At 38.5% G+C, this 25,694-nt stretch overlaps 1 long non-coding RNA gene across 1 annotated transcript in view; it reads right to left on the bottom strand.

Annotated features, from left to right (window-relative positions):
* LOC123380025 overlaps window positions 1-16,922 on the bottom strand; it is a 111,380-nt gene extending 94,458 nt beyond the window's left edge. The window contains exons 1-2 of the long non-coding RNA XR_006585249.1: window positions 16,323-16,922; window positions 12,799-12,922 (exon numbers count right to left, since the gene is read on the bottom strand). This is a non-coding gene — a long non-coding RNA (uncharacterized LOC123380025). The remainder of the gene's footprint in view (window positions 1-12,798; window positions 12,923-16,322) is intronic.
* Between the last annotated feature and the right edge of the window lie 8,772 nt (window positions 16,923-25,694).

Raw genomic sequence — 25,694 nt, 5'->3', positions numbered from 1 at the left:
GGATGGAACTAGTGAGTATTATGCTAAGTGAAATAAGTCAGGCAGAGAAAGACAGATGCCATATGTTTTCACTCTTATGTGGATCCTGAGAAACTTAACAGAAGATCAGGGGAGAGAGGAAGTGGGGGGGGGGAGTTACAGAGGGGGAAGGAGGCAAACCATAAGAGACTCTTAAACACTGAGAACAAACTGAGGGTTGATGGGGGGTGGGGGAGAGGGGAAAGTGGGCGATGGGCATTGAGGAAGGCACCTGTTGGGATGAGTACTGGGTGTTGTATGGAAACCAATTTGACAATAAATGATATAAAAAAAAGAAATATGAGGATGTAGCAGAAACCACAAATTGAGAAACTACAAATATTAGCTATATATGATTGTTTCAAAGGGTGAACCTGCCAGTTGAGAGTATTATCAATAAGGGCAAAGAAAGTACAACCTCATTCACTATGTTTCCAAAAGATCCTGTCATATAGTAGGTGTTCAAAAACTATTTATTAAATGAACAATATCTCAAAGCATAGAGAAGTCCCAAATTACAAAGGGTTTTATATGTTGTGCTATAACTTGATCCTCTGTAGGGTACCTTGAAGAATTTTAAGGCAAAAGAATTCATGACTAGATTTGGATTTTAGACATCTAGTCACTAAAGGGGAATAAGAAAGAAAGTAGGGAGATCAGGTTGAAAGTAACCATAAGAAATGATGAGACCTGGACCAGAGAATAGCGAAGGGCTGGAGAGAAGGGGAATATTGGGAGAATCTTTGGGAAATAGAACTATAGTGCCACAGGACTATTTAGTTGGGGGTGTGGCAGAAGAGGGCAGACTAGAATAGCTCTCACATGTCCAACATCCATCACTAGGAAAATACTATTGCAGTTCAACAATATAAGAAATATGAACAAGAATCCTCTATAATACTATTTATTAAAAACATATTCAGGGGCACCTGGGTGGCTCTGTGAGTTAAGCATCTGACTCAGTTCAGGTCATGATTTCCCGTTTGTGAGGTTGAGCCACAAAGCCTGCTTTGAATCCTGTCTCCCTCCCCCCTTGCACTCTCCCCCCCCCCTCAAAAATAAATAGACATTTAAACACACACACACACACACACACACATACACACACACCACACACACACACACACACACACACACACATTCACACACACACATTCACACATACGTACAAAAAATCCTGGACTAGATATGAAGATACATGTTGGAAAAGTTGGATTGTTTCATGATTTATTCATTCATTCAAGGAATATTTAATGAGCTCCTGCTTTGTGCAAGGTACTGTACTATGTAGTAGCTGGGGCAACACTTGTGAGGAAAAAGCAAATATGGTCCCTACTCTCATAGAGTTTACACTTTTGTGTGGAAAATAAGCTATCAATTATATTACAGGCAGACAGGTGACAAATCATGTGAGGCTTTAAAGACCATATTAAGGAGGTTATCTTTATCCTAAGAGCTATGGAGGGCCAGGGAAGAGTTTTAGGAAGTGAGAGAAGAGAGATGACCAGATAAGATTTGCACTTGAAAAGACTACTCTGGTTATTGTGCAATGAGTTAGGGTGCACTGCAGTGTTAGCAGGCCCTTACAGGGTCCAGGCCAGAGGAAATTGGACCTTAGATTCCAAATTAAAGAACTGACAGTATAACTATTTTGATTGTTTAAAACCAGCTTCCATTCTGATAGGTCAGTGCCTTGTGCCACCTATTAAATATTTTGAATATAAATCCACTGCTAAGGAGGTAGTGGTAGAGATGAAAAGAGGTAGATGTATTGAAGAAGTTCCTAGTAGAGCTGATACCCATTCAGCATGCCAACAGGTTTTACCACTGGTCACCAGCTTCCTCTGGCTATTGACCATCAGGGGTTAGAAAGTAGTAAGGACACAGGAGAAAGAAGAAAGAGCACACCCATTTGGCAGCAGTAAACAGTCACACTCTTTCTTATTTCTATTCCCCACACTGGCACTTGGCCATCTCCATTGCCAGGGATAGCACCACTTAGCCTTTGGATTATACACGAGGAAAATTAGGTGTTAGAAAGTAACATTTCCCCAGGGCACCTGGGTGGCTCGGTTGGTTGGTTAAGCATCTGACTTCGGCTCAGGTCATGATCTCATGGTTCCTGAGTTGAAGCCCCACATCAGGCTCACTGCTGTCACTGCGGAGCCTGCTTCAACTCCTCTGTCTCCCTTTCTCTCTGCCCCTCCCCTACGTTCTCTCTCTCTCTCTCTCTCTCTCTCTCTCTCTCTCTCTCTCTCAAGTAATAAACATTTAAAAGAAGAAGAAGAAAGAAAGAAAGTAACGTTCCCAGGCTAGTTCTAGCCTATCATGAAACAAATTGCTCGATGCTTGTTTCCCCACACAGAAAGGTCAAATACATATTCAATGATACACCTCACATGTGTTGCTCTTTGGCCAACATGGCTAAACAAAAGCTACCTGTCCTGTGCAGGTTCTTTGCTTCTCCTTCACTCTGACTTGTGTTCCTTACGCTATTCACAGTAGCCAAAGTAAGCAGAGCAAATGAAACTCACCAATTTGTTGCTTATTGCAACTCAGCTCACATAAAAGGCTCAGTTGATAGGGGGATAATTAAACCTTTGTTCTAAATGAGCTTATAGGATTATCTCTAGGTTTTAGTTCTCCAAGCCATCTTTGTCTCCAGGTGCCATACATAATCCCACATTGGCCAGAAGCAGGACTGGGAAGCAGGAAAATTGTGAAGCATAACTAAGGCAAAAATCAATAACCAGAGAATATGTTTTTATTGAGCAGATGCTTTTTGGAAGTCATTATTCTAGCTTCTCTAGAGGGCATAACCTATAGTACCGTCAAGAAGCAAACAGTCTTACTAATTAAACACACACACACACACACACACACACACACACACACACATCTACTAAGCAGCAGCATCAAATGAAGCACAAACAATAACTGCTTGAGGATCCTGAGGAGATTGAAGTTTGGGAAGTGGCCAGAAACAGGGACAGAGCTGTCAGTGATGGGAAAGGTGACATAAAAAGGAAGTTGAAGGTAAACATAGTCCAAAATTGGTGAACAGAATCTGGCAGGACAGGAAAGGGGTGGGGGAAAAACTGGCTTTTGGAAAGATTCAGAGATTTGGGGGAGAGGTTTTTTTTTGTTTTGTTTTGTTTTTTTTGGTTAGTTGGTTGGTTGATTGTTTTCCAGATATATTTTATCTATATAACTGTAATGTTGGGAGAGGAGTAAGAAGCAGAAAGAAAAGGCCTATATTGTCTACTCTGACAGATAACTTAGTGTTTAAGAAATTTTTTTTCTCAGGGCACCTGGGTGGCTCAGTCGTTTGAGCATCCTTCTCTTGATTTCAGTTCAGGTCATGATCTCACAGTTCATGGGTTCAAGCCCCACATTGGGCTCTGCACTGACAGTGTAGAGCCTGCTTAGAATTCTCTCTCTCCCCCTCTCTCTGCACCTCTCCTGCTCACTCACTGTCTCTCTCAAAAGAAATAAACATTAAAAAAAGAAATATTTTTCTTATTTTTGCTCTTTTTGCCTGTGCTTTTGGTGTCACATCCAAATTATCATTGCCAAGACCAATGTCAAGGAGCTTTTCCCCCTATTTTTTTAGGACTTTTATGGTTTCAGATCTTATGCTTTAAGTCTTTAATCCATTTCAAGTTAATTTTTGTGAGTGGTAGAAGATAGGAATCCAATATCATTCTTCTGCATGTAATTATCTAGTTTTCCCAACACCATTTATTGAAGAAACTATCCCTACCCCCTGAGTATTCCTGGCTCCCTAGTCATATATTGGTCAACTGCACAGGCGCCTCATTTTATTGTGTTCCACTTTACTGCACTTCACAGATACTGTGTTTTTTTTACAAATTGAAGGTCTATGGCAACTCTGTGTCAAGCAAGTCTATTGGCACCATTTTTCCAACAGCATTTTCTCATTTCTTGTCTCCATGTCATGTTTTGGTGATTCTTGCAGTGAGCTTTGATGTAAATATTGTAATTATTTGGGATGCCACAAACCACGCCCAGAAAAGACAGCAGACTTAATCAGTAAACGTGTGTGTTCTGATTGCGCCACCAACCAGCTGCTCCCCATTCCTCTCTCTCTCTCTCTCTCTCTCTCTCTCTCTCTCTCTCTCTTCAGGCACTCCTATTTCCTAAGACATAACAATATTGAAATTAGGTCAGTTAATAACCCTACAATGGCCTCTACATGTTCAAGTAAAACAGTCACATGCCACATGCCACATGCCTCTTACTTTTTCTTTTCTTTTCTTTTTTTTTTTTTTTTTTTTTTTTTTTTGAGAGAGAGAGAAAGACAGGGGAAGGGGCTGAGAGAGGAGGAGACAGATTCCCAAGCAGGCTCTACGCTGTCAGCGCAGAGCCCAACACAAGGCTCGAGCCCACGAACTGTGAGATCATGACCTGAGCCAAAATCAAGATTTGGATGTTCAACCAACTGAACCACCTAGGTGGCTCTTAGTTTAAATCAAAAGCTAGAAATGATTAAGCTTAGTGAAGAAAGCATGTTGAAAGCTCATATAGGCCAAAACATAGGCTCTTATAACAGTTGATCTGCAAAGTAAAAGTTCTTAAACAGAATTAAAAGTGCTACTCCGTGGGGCCCCTGGGTGGCTCAATCAGCTAAGCATCTGACTCTTGATCTTGGCTCAGGTCATGATCTCACAGGTCGGTTCATGAGATGGAACCCCACATCAGGCTCCAGGCACTGACAGCACAGAGCCTGCAGGGAATTCTTTCTCTCCCTTCTCTGTGCCCCTCCCCTGCTCACACATTCTCTCTCTCAAAATGAATAAATAAACTTTTAAAATAGTAATAAAAGATAAAAGTGCTACTCCAGTGAACACACAAATAAGAAAGTAAAACAGCCTTATTGCTGATATGGAGAAAGTTTAGCGGTCTGGATAGAAGATCAAACCAGCCACACATTTCCTTAAACCAAAGCCTAATACAGAATAAAGCCCTAACTCTCTTCAATTCTATGAAGGTTGACAGAGGGAAAAACCTGCAGAAGAAAAGTCTGAAGCTAGCAGAGGTTGTTTCATCAGGGTTAAAGGGAAAAGCCACCTTCCATCACATAGAAGTGCAAGGTAAAGCAGCAAGTGCTGATGTATGAGCTGTAGCAAGTTATCCAGAGAATCTAGCTAAGATCATTAATGAAGGTGAATACAATGAACAACAGATTTCCAACACAGACAAAACAGACTTTAATGGAAGAAGATGCCATCTAGGACTCATCTAATGAGAGGGGAGAAATCAATGCCTGGCTTCACAGCTTCAAATGACAGGCTGACTTTCTTGTTAGGGGCTAATGCAACTGGTGCGTTTACATTGAAGCCAGTGTTCGTTTACCGTTCCAAAACTCCTAGAGCCCTTAAGAATTATGGTAAATTTACTGCCTGTGCTCTATAAACAGAACAACAAAGCCTGGATGACAGCACATCTGTTTACAGCAAAGTTTACTGAATGTTTTAAGTCCCCTGTTGAGACTTACTGCTCAAATAAAATGATTCCTTTCAAAATATTACTATTCACTGACAATGCACCTAGTCATCCAAGAGCTCTGATGGAGATGTACAGTAAGATTAATGTTGCTTTCATACCTGCTAACACAACATCCATTTTACAGCCCATGGATGAAGGAGTAATTTTGTCTCTCAAGTCTTCTTAGTTAAGAAATACACTTTGGGGGTGCCTGGGTGGCTCAGTTGGTTAAGTGTCCGACTCCAACTCAGGTCATGATCTCATGGTTCAAGAGTTCAAGCCCCACAGTGGTCTCTGTGCTGACAGTTCAGAACCTGGAGGTTGCTTCGGATTCTGTGACTCCCTCTGTCTCTGCCCCTCCCCTGCTTGTTCTCTCTCTCTCCCTCTCTCTCTCTCTCTCTCTCAAATAAATAAATAAATAAATAAATAAATAAATAAAATAAATGAAAAAAAAGAGGGGTGCCTGGGTGGCTCAGTCGGTTGAGCGACTGACTTCAGCTCAGGTCATGATCTCAGGGTTTGTGGGTTCGAGCCCCACATCACGCTCTGTGCTGATGGCTCAGAGCCTGGAGCCTGCTTCGGATTCTGTGTCTCCCTCTCTCTCTGCCCCTCCCCAACTTGTTCTCTCTCTCTCTCTCTCTCTCTCTCTCTCTCTCTCTCAAAAATAAACATTAAAAATAAATAAACATTTAAAAAATTAAAAAAATAAATATGCTTTGTAAGGCTAAAGTTGCCATAGATAGTGATTCCTCTAATGAATCTGGGCAGAGTAAAGTGAAAACCTTCTAGAAAGGATTGACCACTATTCTAGATGCCACTAAGAACAGTCGTGATTCATAGAAAGAGATCAAAATAACAGGAGTTTAAAAGAAGTTGATCCCAACCCTCATGGATGATTTTGAGAAATTCAAGACTTCAGAGAAGAAAGTAAGTGCAGGTGTGGTGGAAATAGCAAGAGAATTAGAATTAGAAATGGAGCCTGAGGATGTGACTGCCATCTCATAATAAAACTTTTAGAGATGAGGAATTGCTTCTCATGGATGAGCAAAGAAAGTAGTTTCTTGAGATGGAATCTACTCCTGGAAGATGCTATAAAGATTGTTGAAATGACAACAAAGGATTTAGAACATAAACTTAGTTGATAAATCAATGGCAGAGTTCGAGAGGACTGACTCCAATTTTGAAAGAAGTTCTATGAGTGAAATGCTATCAAACAGCATCACATGCTACAAAGAAATCATTCATGAAAGGAAGAGTCAATCAATGAGTTAAACTCCATTGTTGTCTTATTTTAAGCCATTGCCATGGCCACCCCCAACCTTCAGCAGCCAGCACCCTGATCAGTTAGCAGCCATCCACACTGAGACAACACCCTCTACCAACAAAAAGATTAAGACTCCCTGAAGGCTCAGATGATGGTTAGCATTCTTTAGCAATAAAGTATTTTTAACTAAGATGTATACATTCTTTAAACATAATGCTATCACATTTAATAGACTATAGTATAGTGTAAACATAACTTTTATAGGCACTGAGAAACCAAAAAAATTCATTTGACTCACTTTACTGCAATATTCACTTTATTGGGATAGTCTGTAACCAAACCTGCAATATGCCCAGGGTATGCATGGATTTACTTCAACAAATGGGACTACATCAAACTAAAAAGCTTCTGAATAGGAAAAGAAACAATCAACAAAATGAAAAGGTAATCTATGAAATGAGAGAAAATAGTTGTAAACCATCTATCTAACAAGGAGTTAATATCCAAAATACATAAGGAACTCATACAACTCAACAGCAAAAAAACAAACAGTCCAATTAAAAAATGAGCAGAGGATCTGAATAGACATTTTTCCAATGAAAACATACAAATGGCCAAAAAATACATGAAAAGATGCTCAACACCATTAATCACAAGAGAAATGCAAATCAAAACCATAAGGATATATCACTTCACAACGGTTAGAATGGCTATTACTAAAACGATAGATAACAATACCGAAGAGATGTGAAGACAAAGGGATTTTGTGCACTGTTTGTGGGAATGTAAATTGGTGCAGCCACTATGAAAAACAGTATGAAGGTTCCTCAAAAAATTGAAAATAGAATGACCATATGATCCAGTAATAACACCTCTGAGTACATAACCAAAGAAAAAGAAATCAGGATCTTGAATAGGTATCTGCACTCTCATGTTCACTGCAGCATTATTTAGAACAAATCAAGACATAGAAACAGTTTAAGTGTCTATCTACAGATGAATGGATATAGAAAATGTGGAATATATACATACAATAGAATATTATTGAGCCATGAGGAGAAAAAAAGGATATTTTGCCATTTCTAACAACATGGATAAAACTTGAGGGCATTATGCTAAGTGAAATAAGTCAGACAGAGAATGTCAAATGGCATATATCACTTATATGTGAAATATTTAAAAAGCCAAAGTCATAGAAACAGAGAGTAGAATGGTGGTTATCAGGAGATGGGAGTTGGGGAGATAGGGAGATGTTCATCAAAGGGTAAAAACTTCCAGGTATAAGATTAATAAGTTCTGTGGATCTAATGTACAGCATGGTGACTACAGTTAATATCTAACTATAATAATAATACTGTATTATATATCTAAAAGTTGCTAAGAGACTAAATTTTAAATGTTCTCACAACATACACACACACAAAGGTATTTATGTGAGGTGATGCAGGTGTTAACTAACCTTACTCTAACAATCATTTCATAATATTTACAAGTATCAAATCATCATTTTGTACACCTTAAGTTTATACAACATTATATGTCAATTATATCTCAACAAAACTGGAAAACTAAGAAACTTTTTTCTCACTCTATCAAAGAGTTCTAATCAATCTGTGTTCCTTCTCAACATTCTTAAAGTCTATTGGGGTTCCCAATAGTAACCTTTAACAGAGAGAGTGTGAAAGGTAGGATATAGAAGAATTTCATGGAAAAAGCTCCCCTGTATGGTAACACTTTGAGAACCCCTGGATTAGAACATCTGTGAGAGGCTGTGGCTTGTAGGGTGACACCAATCAGAGATTCCTAGGTGTAAGTATTTATGCTCATGTTATAGTTTGGAAGTTGAAAAGGGAAGAGTAGACTATACCAGAAGTTCATTCCTGGGGGATCTCAGAAATTAACAGGGGCGCCTGGGTGGCTCAGTCGGTTAAGCGTCCGACTTCGGCTCAGGTCATGATCTCATGGTTCGTGGGTTCGAGCCCCGCATCGGCCTGTGCTGACAGCTCAGAGCCTGAGGCCTGTTTCAGATTCTGTGTCTCCCTCTTTCTCTGACCCTCCCCTGTTCATGCTCTCTGTCTCAAAAATAAATAAATGTTAAAAAAAAAAAAAAAAAAGAAAAAGAAAAAAAAAGAAATTAACAAACCAGGAGCATAATTATCAACAGACTCCTCAATCTAGAGAATTCTTGTGCAGAACAGCAGAAATTAGCAGCAATGGAATAGCATATCAGAAAGCTGGAGAATTATGTTGGCATCAGGTCCAAGACATAGCAAAAACCCATAATATGGTAGAGGCTCCATGGTCCCACCAGGTAGGACATTCTGAGCTGGTCCAATTGAGACTTCAAAGCTTTAAACCAACAAAGTGGAACTGAAGGAACCATGTGCCTTCCAGCAAGAAAATGTCTCTGGGGATGGTTTGGGCTCAAAGAGGGAACCACTTCAACACTCAGGTAAAGATCACTAGGGGCCTGATCCTGAGAGAAACCCCCTCCTGAGTAGGCAGTGGATAGCATATTTATAGATCACAGCTCCTCTTCTTGCTCATGGTCCCCTTATTCTAGGGTCACATGAGTAAGGACTGTATCTTAATCTCCCACCTCTCTTGGAACCCTAAATCCAATCCACACAAATACAAAGGCAGAAAAGCATTGTGGGCTATAGTATCATGGAACATTTTCATGCAAAAATAATATGAATAATAATAGCTACTCTGTGTTGAACATCTATGGTTATGGGGGTTGTGCTTGGCATATTTCCATATTATCTAATCCATTTTTTTACAACTCTATGACAGAATGAGTATTTTCAGGGCTACTAATAAGTAAGATTCCAATCCCAGCCTGCCTGAAACCTACTGTCTTCTACTGAACTCTAAAGTTTCGGTTCAGAGAAGCTGTTGAAGGGCTTGGTATGACTTGATGCAGAAAACAATAGGAAGAAGAAAAGAAAGGGAATGGCCAAAGTGACCCAGTGGAAAAGCACAAGGCAAGTCTAAATGAAGTGAAAACACAGAGGAGGTGAGGTTACAAGGGTAACTGGCAGTTTTTGAGCACCCACATTAAGGAGAATAGGACATGGAGGTGACCACATGAATGGACTGGTAGGCTTTAGGAAGATAAGGAAGAGTGGAAACATAGTCAAGAGAGATACTAACACAAAGAGAAGTTGGTGAGTGTCCCAGGGCTGGGTTCCAACATGACAGGCATACTTGGCTTGACAAACCGGAAAGTGTCTGAAAGAAGAAAGCCTGGATGGAGATGAAAGGAAAGAAACAGACACACCCACCTGCTGGAAAACAGAAATGGACCTACAGCAACAGCAGCTGATACCCAGCATTTTCAAACGGACTGAGCCCTAACAAAGGAGTGACAGATTGTCAGCAACTGTTTTCAAAAGAAAGACTGCAATCACAAGGCACAGGACATATCTGGATCTACACCACATGTCACTAGAGCGAGCACAAATGAAACCCCTAGGGGCTCAGTTAAGAGAGTTTATCCCTGAGAATTCTTTGTTTTTCAATGCATTCTAATGGGCTAGTACTGCCATTTCCAAAAGGTTTTCATGTCTCTCATTTTCTTGATGAGGGAAACTAGTCATAGAGTCATTAACCATAATAACACTAACTCTTCTAGGGACTGACCTTGGGGAGAATCATGAAAAGCCTGAAGTTCAGCTTGATAGCCCCCATTTACCCAATCTCTGCTCTCCTTCATCACGGAATATTCTTTTGTCCTCCTCAGGTGCCTATCCTGTATTCTAAAGGGTTTTGTTCTCAGAGGGCTCTCATTGTATCATTTCAGAGATTCTAGAACTTCACTGGGTAAAAGAATCACTATGGTTTATTCATCTCCCCACCCTGAGATTCTGTCCAAAGTAGTCTAGACAACTACAGACAAAATCAAACATCAAAACCAGTCACCACATAGTAAATGACCATACCTCTATTCTTCATAAGATTAATTATCTACACCTTTTTCTATTTTATTAATTTTATTTTGAGTTATAACATCTTTTTTACACATTTATAACCACTTGTATAACATAGGTCTTAACCAACATGAGCTGATAACCAAAAAGAAAGAATAATAAAATGTTAAATGCATATTCTATGGGTCACATTTGACCTTTACTCTTTCTACTTTTTCTTTAAGTTTATTTATTTTTGAGACAGAGAGAGAGCAGAGGAGGGGCAGAGTAGAGAGGGGGACAGATGATCTGAAGCAGGCTCTGCACTGACAGCTACAAGCCTGATGGGCGCTTGATCTCACAGTTCAAACTCACAGCTCTAGGTCATGATCTGAGCTGAAGTTGGACACTCAACAAAGTGAGCCACCTAGGCACCCCTATTCTTTCTGCCATTTCCATCACTGCTTTAGAGAAATCTGAGAAAAGATACGGAATTTTATCGAACCCTTGACTGTAAGACAAATCTCTATTAGAACCCTCTAGGCCTAAATTTCAATAAACTCCACTAGAGGGCAGTTTTCCAGGTTCGTGCCCCATTAGATTTAATCAGCCAAGACTACTTTCAGTTGGCTAATTGTTCTTTTTTAAACATATCCCTTTAGTTGGGGAAGGGATGGCAGAGGGGAGGGGTCATAATTCCATAGGGCATATTTTCAATCCTACCTGTCATTGATCAAATTACCATTTCCAAATTTGGAAATTTTGTTTATTTTCCCAAAACCTCTAAAGATCAAGTATATGACATTCCTATCACATTCTCCTCTGAACCAGAATGCACTTTCTTTAAAAGTGTACTTTATAAAACCAATCATGAATCACTTGTTACCACCCCATATGAACACAGTTAATTTATACAAAGTAAGGCTACTAGTTATCATTTAAAAATAATTGCTCAGTAGAGTTCATTTCAAATAAATAACCTTTATATTCTAAGACCTACCTCTTACCTTTTAGAAAAGGTATTAATAGAACATATTGTTAGAACATCCTGGGAATGAATTTTTACAAATTCAGAGAGTTAGGCTTCTAGTTGGGAAAGCTGTGGGAAGAGCAAAAGGGTAAAGACTCTTTAGAACTTCTCTGTTACTCCTTTTTAGAGACTCCACAGAATCTGAATATGTACAAGTCATAAAAGATGCTGGGATTCTCTAACAGTGTTTTCATCTGAGAAGGGAAACTGTGAGTAGCCTCCACCCGCCAACTGTTATTACCAAGAAATCTTCCAACATCTCTGAATTGAATCAGGTTCATTCACTCATTCAACAAATATTTATTCAATACTTTCTAGTGCCAGAATGGTGTAAAAGAATCAACAATGCATTAATCAAACAAAATTGACCTCATCTTCATCTTCAATTGGTTGGGATTTTGGGAATGTGATCAAACTAATTCTAAGACTAAGTATTCATAGGTTAAAAAACATATTTTTTTAAATTTTATCCTTTTAGAGGTGAAATTCTATAACATGACTTTGTTTAGATATTGAAAGTTTATCAAACCATGACCTAAAACTTCTCATCTTCAAGCCATTCGCTCCAGGAGAAATCCATTCATCTATCCCTGGAGACGCTGCAAAAATGAACTAGGGGGCACCTGGATGGCTTAGTAGGTTAAACATCTGACTCTTGATTTCGGTTCAGGTCATGATCTCATGGCTCGTGATTTCCAGCTCGCATCAGGCTCTGCACTGACAGCCAGAGACTGCTTGGGATTCTCTGTCTCCTGTCCCTCTCTCTCTCTTACCCCTCCCCTGCTCACAAGCTCTCTCTCTCAAAAATAAATAAATAAATAAACATTTTTAAAAAAACAAATTAGAATAGGGATTCTAACATATTTAAAAAGAACTATAAAATATTATATAATTATTCCTCCCAATTCTCAGCGCCTAGCTCAAATATCATCTCATTGTTAAAATCTTTCTCAAATTCTGCTAAACTCCTACAAACCAGAAATAACCTTTACCTTTGGGGGTTGCGAAGTACTTATCACATGCTGCCTTATATCATGATCTAGGTGTGCAGCTGTACATTTATTTACCTTGTACTGAGTAGCCAATGTTAGAAGTAGTGCAGAGCAGTGCAGTGGTTCAGAGTCAGGGCTCTGGCCCACATTTCCAGAGTTGGCTTCCTTTACCGCATGACCCTAGCCTCAGCTTTCTTATCTGTAAAAAAAATAAATGAATAACAGTCCTACCACATGGAATTATTGTGATGGTTAAGAACACTACCATAAATCGTCAGAGCCAAGAGCAGCCTAAGGAAATGTGATGACTAAACATATTGTGGTATCCTGGGTGGGTACTAGAATAGAAAAAAGAAATTAGATAAAAACTAAGGAAATTCAGGGGCCCCTGGGTGGCTCAGTTGGTTAAGCATCTGATTCTTCAGCTCAGGTCATGATCTCATGGTTTGTGAGTTTAAGCCCTGTGTTGGGCCGCTCACTGACAGTGTGGAGCCTGCTTGGGATTCTCTCTTCTTCCCTTTCTGTCCCTCCCCCACTTATTCTCTCTCTCAAAAATAAATAAATAAACTTAAATTTTTTTTAAAAAAACTAAGGCAATTCAAATAAAGTATGGACTTTTGTTAATAATAACATATCAATATTGATTCATTAACTGTGACAAATACACCATACTAATGTTAAGATGTTAATAATAGGGGAAATTAAATGTCAGGTAAGTGGAACTTTTTGTACTGCCTTTGTGACTTTTATGTAAATCTTAACTACTCTACAATAAACAGTTTATTTAAAAAGTAAAAATTAGAATTAGAAAAAATTCTAAATAGTACTATAGGTAAAGCATTTGGAATAGTATATGGTCTTACTTTACTTACTCTAATATTGTCAAAATGTCCAAACTATTCAAAGCGATCTACAGATTCTATGTAATTCTTATCAAAATCCCAATGTCAGTTTCTTTTTATGTTTTATTTTTTATATTTGAGAGAGAGACAGAGAGCGAGTAGGGGAGAGGCAGGGAGACAGAGACAGAATATGAAACAGGCTCTAGGCTCTGAGCTGTCAGCACAGAGCCCACTGCAGGGCTCGAACTCACAAACCATGAGATCATGACCTGAGCCTAAGTTGGACACTTAACCGACTGAGCCACCCAGACGCCCTTCCAATGTCAGTTGTTACGGAAATAGAAAAAACAATTCTACAATTCATATGGAACCACACAAGACCACAAATAGCCAAATGAATCTTGAGAAAAAAACAACAAAGCTGGAGGTATCACACTTCCTGATTTCAAAATACATTATAAAGTACAGTAATGGTATCATCATAAAGACAGACATACAGACCGATAGAATAGACAAAAGAATTCAGAAATAAATCTATGCATATATTGTCAACTGATATGCAACATGAGTGCCAAGAATACATAAAGGGGAAAGAACAGTCTTTCAACAAGTGTTGTTGGGAAAACTAGATATCCACATGCAAAAGAATGAAACTGGATCCTTATCTTATACCATACACAAAATATCAACTCAAAATAAAGACTTAAATGTAAGACCTGAAACTGTAGAACCCTAGAACAAAACATAAAGGAAAAGCTTTATGACATTGGTCTTGGCAATGATTTGACACCAAAAGCACAGGCATAAATAAATAAATAAATAAATGGGACTACATCAAACTAAAAAGCCTTTGCACAACAAAGAAAACAATCAATAGAATAAACAGACAACATATAGGATGAGAGAAAATATGTGCAAACTATCAAGCTGATAAGGGGCTAATAACAAAAATATATAAGGAATTTTCACAACTCAACAGTAAAAAAAGAACTAATAACCCAACTTAAAAATGGGATAAGAGCTTGCATCATTATTTCTTCAAAGAAGGCCTACAAATAGCCAATAGGTATATGACAAATGCTCACTGTCACTAATGGTCAGGAAAATGCAAATCAAAGCCATAATGAGATACAACATCACACCTGTCAGGATGGCTATTATCAGAAAAATGAAAGATAACAAGTACTGGCAAGGATGTGGAGAAAGTGGAATCCTTGTACACTGCTGGGAGAAATGCAAAAATGGTGCAGCCACTATGGAAAACAGTATAGAAGTTCCTCAAAAAAATTAAAACAGAACTACCATATGATGCAGTAATCCCACCTCTGGGTATTTATCCAAAAAAATTGAAATCAGGATCTCAAGGAAATATTAGCACGCTTATGTTCATCGCAGCACTGTTTACAATAGCCAAGATGTAGAAACAACCTAAATGTCAGATGAATGGACAAAGAAACTATAGTATGTATATATATATATATATATATATATATATATATATATACACACACACACACACACACACACACACACACACACACAACGGAATACTATTCAGCCTTTTAAAAAAAGGAAATTCTGCAATATGCAGCAACATGAACTTTGAGGACATTATACTAAATATAATAAGGCCACAGAAAGACACATACTACATGAATCCATTTACATAGGATCTAAAAGAGTCAAATTCATAGAATCAAAGAGCAGAATGGTGTTTGCCAGAAGATGGTAGGGAGGAGGAAATAGGGAGTTACTAATCAACTGGCATAAAGTTTCATCAAGCAAAATAAAAAAGTTCTAGAGATCTGCTGTACAACATTGTGCCTATAGTCAACTATATTATACATTTAAACGTTTGTTTAAAAGGTAGATCTTTACATTTTAGTGTTCTCTCTAGAGTAAAACATTTTCAAAAGATAGATATATAACCCATTAGCAGGAACTCAATAAAAGCTAAGGAGCAACTGGTAGTAGTAGCAGTAATAATAATAATAATAATAATAGAAGCCAGCAAAAGCTTTTATGTAAAATCGCGAACTTCTTGTTCCTTATGCCTTTTGTTTCGTTTTTATGTTTCTTTTGGGGGTTTTCTTTTTTGTACAACATTTAGCAAAAAGCTGTGACTGTAAATAAAACTACTATTTAAACTATTATTTTTCAGATTTATGGTTTCAGCATTATATAGGAAAGGGTTTGGCGTGCCAAAAACTGTGTAATGTCTTTTGGTCAGAATGATCTGCGGTGTGATTAAATAGGCATGCCTGAAATGTCAACAGCAACTGTTTGAGAAGCTATGAGTTTATTCCATAGGCTTTCTTTAACTGGGCTTTTTTTTCTGTTTGTTTTGTTTTGCCTTTTTTTTTTTTATCATCGTATGATTCCATTTACATAAAACGTCCAGAATCGGCAAATCCATAGAAACAAAAACTAGATCAGTGGTTGCCTAGGGTTGGAGAGAAGAGAGACTAGGAACTGACTACTAAAAGGTACAGGGTTGGAAATGCTCTGGAATTAGATATCCGTGATGGTTACACAACATTATGAATATACTAAAGCCCACTGAATTGTACACTGTAAAATGGTGAATTCTATGTTATATTAATTGTGTCTTAATTACCCCTGTAGGTGGAGAGATTTGCCTGCAGTCTAAGAGAAAACTGTCCAGGGGCTGGTCTGCAGCTGGGCTATGGCTTCCTTACCTATTCTAAAAAGGGGGTTCCCCTCCCTTTGCCCTAACTCGGAGATGGCCTGGCTCACCTGTGAACGGCGTGTACCTTTATAGACAATGCCCTAGTCACCCGGTCTGGAGGAATCCCAGCTTCCAGTGCTGTCCACTCTTCTCCATCAGCACCATCCCGATAGGCAAAGCCTCAAGCCAGGTGGTCATCAGGCTCCTGTTCTGCGTCTGAGGGGCTTCGCCTGCTCATCTGCAGGCTGCTTTTCAAGTTGGGGAGTCTGCTCCCAGAGGAATCTCTCGGTGTGTCCCACAGGGACTGAAGAAGGTATCTTCAGATTCAGAACTGTCACTGTCTCAAAAGAGGGATGACAGACAAAAAGAACGGTGACAGAGCTGGTCCATTTCATCGTCTTGTTAGAAATTTCAGAAATAGCGTTAAGCTCTCTCCTTGAGCCTCGAAAGATGACTCAAGCAGTGTGACAAAGGTCTGGGACGCTCCACCATCTCCAAAGGCAAAGTTCCGCAATGGGGGCGGAATTTGAATGCTGCTTCAATACTTTTGCCAGTCTAGACAGAAGGTGATCGTGTTTGACCAGGTCATGGTCTGGCCCTCAGATTTACGGGGCTGGAAATTCCATCCTGACCGAGAAGCGTCTTTCTCAGTAGCCCTTCGGGAACTTCCGCGGTGGCCAAAAACGCTGCGCGCGCATCCTGTACCTTGAGGCAGGACTGCGCCTGCGCCTGCCGGAACTGTTGTTTTAATTTGCGATTTACAATTTTTGTATGTACTTCATAGTAACCATTACAGATGTAGTCGTGTTTCATGGCCTTTAATGACTTTAAGGATCTGAGTCTAAATGTCTTAATATGTCATTCTTGTACCTGCACGATTTAATCTTCCCAAACTCCAATCAACGACCTACGCCGCAATCCAGTGCTCTTCGTACATTTATACTGCTTATTATTGTGCTTTTGCCCGGAATATTCACGTAGCCATTCTTCTCGTAATAAAGTAATTCCCATCTTTTGAGGTCTTTTCCATATGTTATGACACTTGAAAGTCTTCAGAAAAAATTAATTACTGATCCCTCCATCCTCCCATAGCATTTTATCTCTAGAGACAATAAAAATTATAATCTTCTGGGGAACACTATGATTTATTCATTTTTATGTTTATTTTTTTAATTAGATTTGTTGATTTCAAATGATCCTTTCTTGGAAACGTGATGACCATGATTAATAAAGCCAACAGATCCGCACCAAGTGTTTTCCTATCTTGAATTCCTTTGAATTATGTGTATCATGTTCACCACATTGTTATGCACTCGGCTTTAGGTTGCTTTGGGGAGAAGTCCATTGCTGTTCAGGTCTGTGCTCTCTACCTTAATTAGATAATCCTTAAGGGATGAGATCACATCTATGTCTTCTTTTGTTTCCTTGTGGGTCAAAGGCATGAGTCACAATAGATGTGTATAATAAAATGAATAGCCACATATTTGTGAGCATAGGCAACCTTCATTTTTTATTTAAACATGTTAACTCTTAGTGTTTATTCTCTTCAATTGTATTTCTGAGGATTGATGAACCCCAACACTCAGGGTTCTCTCATCTGACCAAGAGTCTGCCTAAAAGTGTCTTTTATCCTTAGGCACCTGAGCATCCATAAAAAATGCTGCTTCACTTTATATAGGGCTTGGGGTTTCCTCAAAGAAAACCAAAGATAATTGATAAACATATGTATTTTTTCTTTACAAAATTAATATATTGATTACAAAAATTCAAATAATACCTAAAAGTAGGGAGGCATATCCTTCTTTAATTTCCTAATATTGCAATTTATTGCAAAATGTATAAGACATTTCATTTCTATATACACTGAATGTTTCATATTTATTCAATATATACTTTTTCTAATTTTTACACCCATACCAACCACTCTACTTAATAAATAATAGAAATCTTCCTTTATCTATACTTCATCTCTTTTATTTTTATTTTGACCAAGCCATATAAACCTATATGGAAACTTACAGTTTCAATTAAAAATTACAGTTCATTTAAAGCAGAATATGGAATATGGTAAAGAAAACAAATATCCAAATGTCACATCTGTCTTATAGACATGTTCTTTTCCTCAGTGAAGCAAGAGGACCAAGTTCTGTGGTATCAGAGATGATCCTAAAAAATCGCAGAACTTAATTCTTAAACTTAATCCTGACCCACTTTATTTCAATATCTTTGATACTATCGGTTCAAGGTATTCTGTTAGCCTAACTCGGATTCTTACACCAGATTCTTAACAAGTAGGTATCCTGACAAAATTTCCCTAAACTCCTAAAATAATAATGAAGCCAGCATGTTAGATTTGGTGGCAGACTTTACACCAGCTATGAAATCTGCTCTCCACCACCAGTTGAATTTGGGTACATCTATTTGTGCAGTGTGCTAGACAAAACCATGTTTCTAAAAGCCAGAATCAGACTATGCCCAGCATCCTCTTAAATATCAAGCCAGCACAGAAGGCAGTATCATACAACATTGGTGCATTCGGGAACTTCTATATATTCAGTGACTATACTTCTAAACCCAATGTGCAAGAAAATACATTCAATTCCATGCAATTTTGTCCTAGATGATGCAAAATCATACCAATGTAAAAATGTAATCTGAAGCCTGAGGTGATGTTACCATCCTCATGAAGGAAACTTCCAGAAATCCACTGGAAGAATTAAATGCAAATTTCATCTCCTAGGCAACTTTTTCAGAGATGCATGGGTAGCCTTTAAAAAAACAAACAAAAAAAGACACCTTCAAAAAATTCCTTTCTGTAGACATCACCTCAAAAGGACCAAGGCATGGCACCAAGCTGTCAACTAAAGTAAACCTGTGCACAGTAAGCATCCCTCCAAAGGAAGGGCAGTAACTTGGACTCTCACTTGTTGCCCACAGCAATCTCCACAGCATCACTCACGGGACGTAATTAACATCAGTGGAAACACACGAGTGCCAAAAACAAAGATCCAGAATGTAGTCACTCCATCAGGGTCTAAGCTGTGCTCATTGAATCTCTGTCCCTGGATATATGCATTAACCACAGCAGCTGCACCCACCACAAGCCAAAGAAGCTTGATTAGAAGCAGGGTCAACAAAAGAGAAGTGGGAAGAATGTGTAGAAGTTCAACAGTTAGCGATGCCGAATATCCTCCGACTCCCGGGAGCCATAGCAGGCAACAGATAAATGATGCCGCACACTTCAAACGTACAGAAGCTTTTGTCAACCAAGATTTCATGCAACCCCACAGGTGAAGAGGCAAAGCCACCGCTGGTGATAGACAGACTGTCTACATGTGTACTTAGACAAGATGTGACTATGTGTCATTAATGGAGCGGCTTTGAGCCCCATTCACACACATGAATAGTAATGCTGTCAGTGGCAGCATCTTCTAATACTAAGAACAAAAATAAATACTTCAACATGAAGTATAGACACAAGCCAAGACAGGTCTCTCTAGAGTTGAATTTTCATCATGGACTAAAGATGATTGATGGCGATGGTGCTGTGGTTAATGGACACATTACTGTATTTCCCATCACTTTCCCAGTACATGTTCCTGATCCCCTTGATTGTTTGCAGCCTTCACAAATGTTCTTTTTCCTGAAAATCCCCACTCCACTTTCTCAATTGCTTCAGCTAACCAGTGGTTTCACTGAGCCATCTGTGTGCTTCCTTTCATTTCTGTCCACGTAGCATGTAAGCTTTCATTGTTCAGCTACCTGAGCATTTTTCTTTGCCCCAGCACCCTCCCCCAACCATTTCACCCAGACTGTGCTAGTCTATCAAGATGAAAGCAACACTATGACACTCGGAACAAACTTCTCCTGTCAGATGCACACAGGGGCCCTCTGTTGCACAATCTGCACTTGTCCTGCACGCAATAGAGATTCAACTGGCAGATATGAGATCCAGACTGCAGATCAGAAAGGAGACTGACTTCTGCCCTTCATTTGGGCCAAAGAATACTTATCTCCTTATTTCCAACTTCTTCTCAAGTTGCAGCTAGACCTGGGGAGATGTAAATATGTAAGTAAAACCCAAGACCATATTCACAGGTTATCCCTTTCAAAATGCCAGCACTTCTCAGTTGCCTTATCACAGGCTGATTCAACTGCTTATTCATAAAAGGCCAATAGCAAGAAAAGGCAGCTCAGTGTGTCAGGAGGACTGCGGGAGTTACTGCCATATACTAATCTTTTGTTCTGACACATTGGTGTGTGGGATTAGGCTGTGGGCAAAGTTTCTATGTCTCTCTTTCTTGCAGTTCCAGGCTATCCATAATCCATAGTTCTGCTAAAGAAGTCCTTTCTGGAGCAGACATAACATAGGAAACTTCAACGATTGTTGTTGGTGTTTAATATTTATTGAACACCCACCACTGGACCAGGCTCTCCACTGATGTATAGCTTGCATCTTATTAGAATTTTCTGGGGCGGAGGGGGGGGGGAGGGGGGACACTTTGGCTGAAACCTAAAAGCTCTTTAGCTATTATAAGGGCAACAAGAACACACATTCCTCAAATATCTCCAATTGCTTCCCATAACACAATGCAATTTTCTGCTTCTACCATTAAAAATAGTCATTAACATACTCAACTAAGCCCACTAATAGCTTGAGATGAAAAAAATCACCATGTTAGTACATACTTTTAAAGATTTTTTTCCAGAAAATGTGTAATATAATTAGAAATACTCATTTTCAACCTGCACAATGTTAGCCCTTGTTTTAGTTGCCTGTCTCTCTTCCTCAGAATCCAAGGTTGGAACCTCTGATGAGCTCCATGGGTAGAGGCCAAGTCTGTCTGCTTTCCTGAGATAGCCCTATCAGGAAAAAGATGCACATAGAAGCCATAACCCTAGCATTCTTGTAGAGCTTGGCAATAGATCAGTTTCCTCAGACCCATGAGCCTTCCATCCTGTCCTCCATATTTTCTTTGTTGATAGACAGACCTGGAACCCTGCTCAAAACTCAATCTGCAGGCTGAGAACCTTCCCTGAACACTACTTCCTGCCAGCCTTCCTTCTCAGAGCTAGACCTTGCATATTGATAGGAATCTTGGGAAATCAGAAGTATTTCCAGAATGCCTAGATCTTTGTTGGCAAACTTCTGCCTGCCTGATTGGACTGGTATTGGTGATGCTCTGAATTATTGCTTTTATACTTGGAAAAACTCTGGATGAACATACACCAAAGCATTAATAATCAGTATCTCTGGGTGGTAAGGAAACATATGATTTTAATTTTCTCCTTTACTATATTTCCACATGTTCTGCCGTAAAACATATTATTTTGTACTGAGGGGGAAAAATGTGTTTTGCTTAAAACTACCAAGATATACCATTACCCTTCTCCTGTGTTTCTGCTTCAGTAAATTCTCCTTTCTCTTTTCCAAATCTAGCCTGGTGAAAAAGAACTTTCTCTCCACAACGAAAAAAGGCCAAAATCTAAGAACAAATTCTAAAAGAAACATTGATTGATTTATTTTTAATGTTTATTTATTTTTGAAGGAGAGAGAGACAGAGCGTGAACAGGGGGAGGGACAGAGAGAGAGAGGGAGACACAGAACCCAAAGCAGGCTCCAGGCTCTGAGCTATCAGCACAGAGCCCGATGTGGGGCTCAAACCAACCAGCTGTGAGATCATGATCTGAGCTGAAGTCAGACACTTAACCAACTGAACCACCCAAGTGCCCTGAAAACTTTTTTTAAAAAAGGTTTTAGAATCTTTTGTAACATAAAAAAGTAAGACTTTGGAAACTTTTTATAACATAGGAAATGGAAGATAAGTGATTTATTAACAATATAAAGAATCAAGATTTTCATGGTACCATGAACATTATAAAATAAAAATTTAAGTTAAAATTTACAAAATAATAAATTAATGTAATGTAATTTTTAATGTTAATTTTTTTGAGAGAGAGCATGACTTGAGGAGGGGCAAAGAAAGAAGGGGACAGGGGATCCCAAGTGGGCTTCCCACTAACAGCACAGAGCTGGATACAGGGCTCAAACCCACAAACCGTGAGATCATGACCCAAGTCAAAGTCAGACTAAACCACCCAAGCACCCCTAATGTAATGTAATTTGAAAACTGAATGAGAAAATGTAAATCAAAGCCACAAAGATGAGAAAGCAGAACACAAAACCAAATGACCTTCAACTTCAGAAATCACCCCTTCCCAACCTATCCACTCATTCTTCCAATGCTTTAGTTGCAAGACTTGGATATTTCTGTATTTTTTTTTTATTTTTTTATTTTTTATTTTTTTTTATGAAATTTATTGACAAATTAGTTTCCATACAACACCCAGTGCTCATCCCAAAAGGTGCCCTCCTCAATACCCATCACCCACCCTCTCCTCCCTCCCACCCCCCATCAACCCTCAGTTTGTTCTCAGTTTTTAAGAGTCTCTTATGCTTTGGCTCTCTCCCACTCTAACCTGTTTTTTTTTTTTCCTTCCCCTCCCCCATGGGTTCCTGTTAATTTCTCAGGGTCCACATAAGAGTGAAACCATATGGTATCTGTCTTTCTCTGTATGGCTTATTTCACTTAGCATCACACTCTCCAGTTCCATCCACGTTGCTACAAAAGGCCATATTTCATTTTTTCTCATTGCCACGTAATATTCCATTGTGTATATAAACCACAATTTCTTTATCCATTCATCAGTTGATGGACAGGATATTTCTGTATTGATAGGAGGTTACCTTCTTGTAATCTCACAGCTTTTCACTCTACCTGAAAAATATATTTCTTCCTGAAATGGATTATTTATGCTGTGCTGCAAGTTCTACAAGCTACTTTTCCCAGCTGCATCCACCAGTACCAAAGTTCACTCTTGTGCATTTAAATTGTTTTACTTTGAAATTTGTAGATTGCTGTCATTTGTTTCCTCACTACAAAATCTCTTTACATGACTTTAGCTTCAAAAGGAATTTATTATTGAGGGGAGCGGGGACATAGATATTACTTCACACTTATTAAGATGGCTATCTTCCAAAAGACAGTTAATAACAAATGTTGGGGAACATGTAGAGAAATTGGGACATTCATACATTGCTGGTGGAATATAAAGTGGTATGAACAGTTTCCAAAATACTCGGGGGCTCAGTTGGTTGAACTTCGGGCTCTTGATTTCGGCTCAGGTCATGATTTTCACTGTTGGTGAGTTTGAGTCCCTGGGTCAGGCTCTGCGCTGACAGCACTGAGCCTGTTTGGGGTTCTCTCTCTCCCTCTCTCTCTGCCAATCTCTCTCTCAGAACAAATAAAGAAACATTAAAAAAATACTGTTTGGAAAATGATTTGGTAGCATCTTAAAAGTTAAGCATAATGTTATCATATGATCCAGTAATTCCACTCCAAGATATATAAACTCAAGATAAATGAAAACATGTGTCACACAAAAACTTGTATGAGTATGTTCATAGAAGTAACAGCTAAAAAGCAGAAACAACCCAAATGTCTATCAACTGATGCATAGAAAAGCAAAATATGGCATATCCACACAATGACATATTATTCAACCATAAAAAAAGTAATGGAATACCAGTACAGGCTACAATATGGATGAACCTTGAAAACATTATGCTAAGTAAAAGAATCTAGATACAAAAGGCTATAGTATGACTCCATTTACATGAAATGTCTAGAATAGGCAAATCCACAGAGACAGTAAGCAGAGTACTTATTGCCAAGGGCCAGGGGAAAAGACGAAAAAGAGTGACTGCTAATGGGTACAGAGTTTCTTCTTAGAGTAATAAAAACATTTGGGAATTAGATGATAGTAACATTTGTGAATATTCTACAAACCACAAAATTGTACCCTTTGAGAGTGAATTTCATGATAAGTGAATTATACCACAATGAAACCATTATTTTTTTTAAACTGCATAGGAAATATCAAAATAAAGGTATTCTTTTAACTTACAAATTTTTTTCTCTAGCTCTATCTATTGAAATCTCCTAGATTTTTTCCAATGTCACTGTCATAGCAATGAGCACATCTAGCACCCAGATTTTCACCCCTAGTAACGTTATCGATTTAAAACAAAACAAACAGATGAACATAAGGGAAGGGAAGTAAAAATAGTATAAAAACAAGGAGGGGGACAAAACATAAGAAACTTTTAAATACAGACAACAAACTGAGCATTGCTGGAGGGAGTATGGGTGGGGTCATGGGCTAAATGGGCAAGGGGCATTAAAGAAGACTTTTGGGATGAGCCCTGAGTGTTATACATAGGGTGTGAATCACTGGATTCTACTCTTGAAATCATTATTGCACCATATGCTAACTAACTTGGATGTAAATTTAAAAAATAATCAATAAATGTATTTAAAAAACAAAACAGGGCTCCTTAAAGAAAGACTGATTCCATGCCTACACAGCAGCAAAGATATAAGGTCTAGGACAATGTGTGCCATAAAGCAAATAAATTTTTCAAGATTAATAGGATTGCATGAAAAGGAAACAGAGGCTACCTACCTTGAAGGGACTTCCACTGACCAAAATTATGATGACTTAAGCTGTAAAAAAACAATGATTGTAGTTGATGGAAAATCACCAAATCTATGACTATTCATGAGCTCATAAATATATTCTTTGAGAACTAATCTTTTAGAAAGAAAAAAAATTCAAAAAAAAAACCCCTGAAATCATCAACATCACTTGAAATAGCCATTTGACCAACACCTTACTTTGGAAAAAATGTAAAGGAGGAAAACATAAGCATGTATTCTGCCTCTGCAGTATAAACTAGGTTTCAAAATAATCAATAGCCCTGCTTATAAATACATATAATTTATCATCAACTTTTGTTATATATCATAGATAGATAGATATCCTCCCTAATATTTGAGCAGAAACCAGAAGGGAGTAAGGGAGCAAGCCATGCACATCTCTACAGTAAAAGGTAGAAGGAGCAACAAATGTAAAGATTGTAGGAGAGGAGCATGTTTGGAAACTAGTAAGATTGTGGAGAAATAAAGAACATTAGATGATGGGGTCAAAGAGGCTGTGGGGGAAAGTGACCATTAAACACTGTCTATATCACCTGAAAACAGTGACCCTTTCCTCCCTCTCTCAGCGTATGTAATTACCTCTCATCCCAGTGGATTTGTATGACACCTTAATCACCTTCATCTTTTAGTCTAAAGATGGCAAACATGGGTAAATGACACACTTCCATGCGGTAGCCAAAATAGATATTGCTAACTGTTTATAGCCTTAGAATCCTTTTCAGCTCTTGTTAAATCAAATTTACCTAGTTGTCATCTTTGTCCTATAATCTTAGGAAGTGTATATGTGTAAACATCATCCAAACTAAGCCAAAAAGTTGAATACATTAAAAAATACTATATAATCTAATGGCCTCATTGGTTCCTTAAACCTGTTAGCAG

Source organism: Felis catus, chromosome A1, assembly GCF_018350175.1.
Source record: "Felis catus isolate Fca126 chromosome A1, F.catus_Fca126_mat1.0, whole genome shotgun sequence".
Classification (NCBI taxonomy): Eukaryota; Metazoa; Chordata; class Mammalia; order Carnivora; family Felidae; genus Felis; species Felis catus.
Note: the sequence above shows the minus strand (reverse complement) of the source record. Positions and strands in the feature narration are given on the sequence as shown.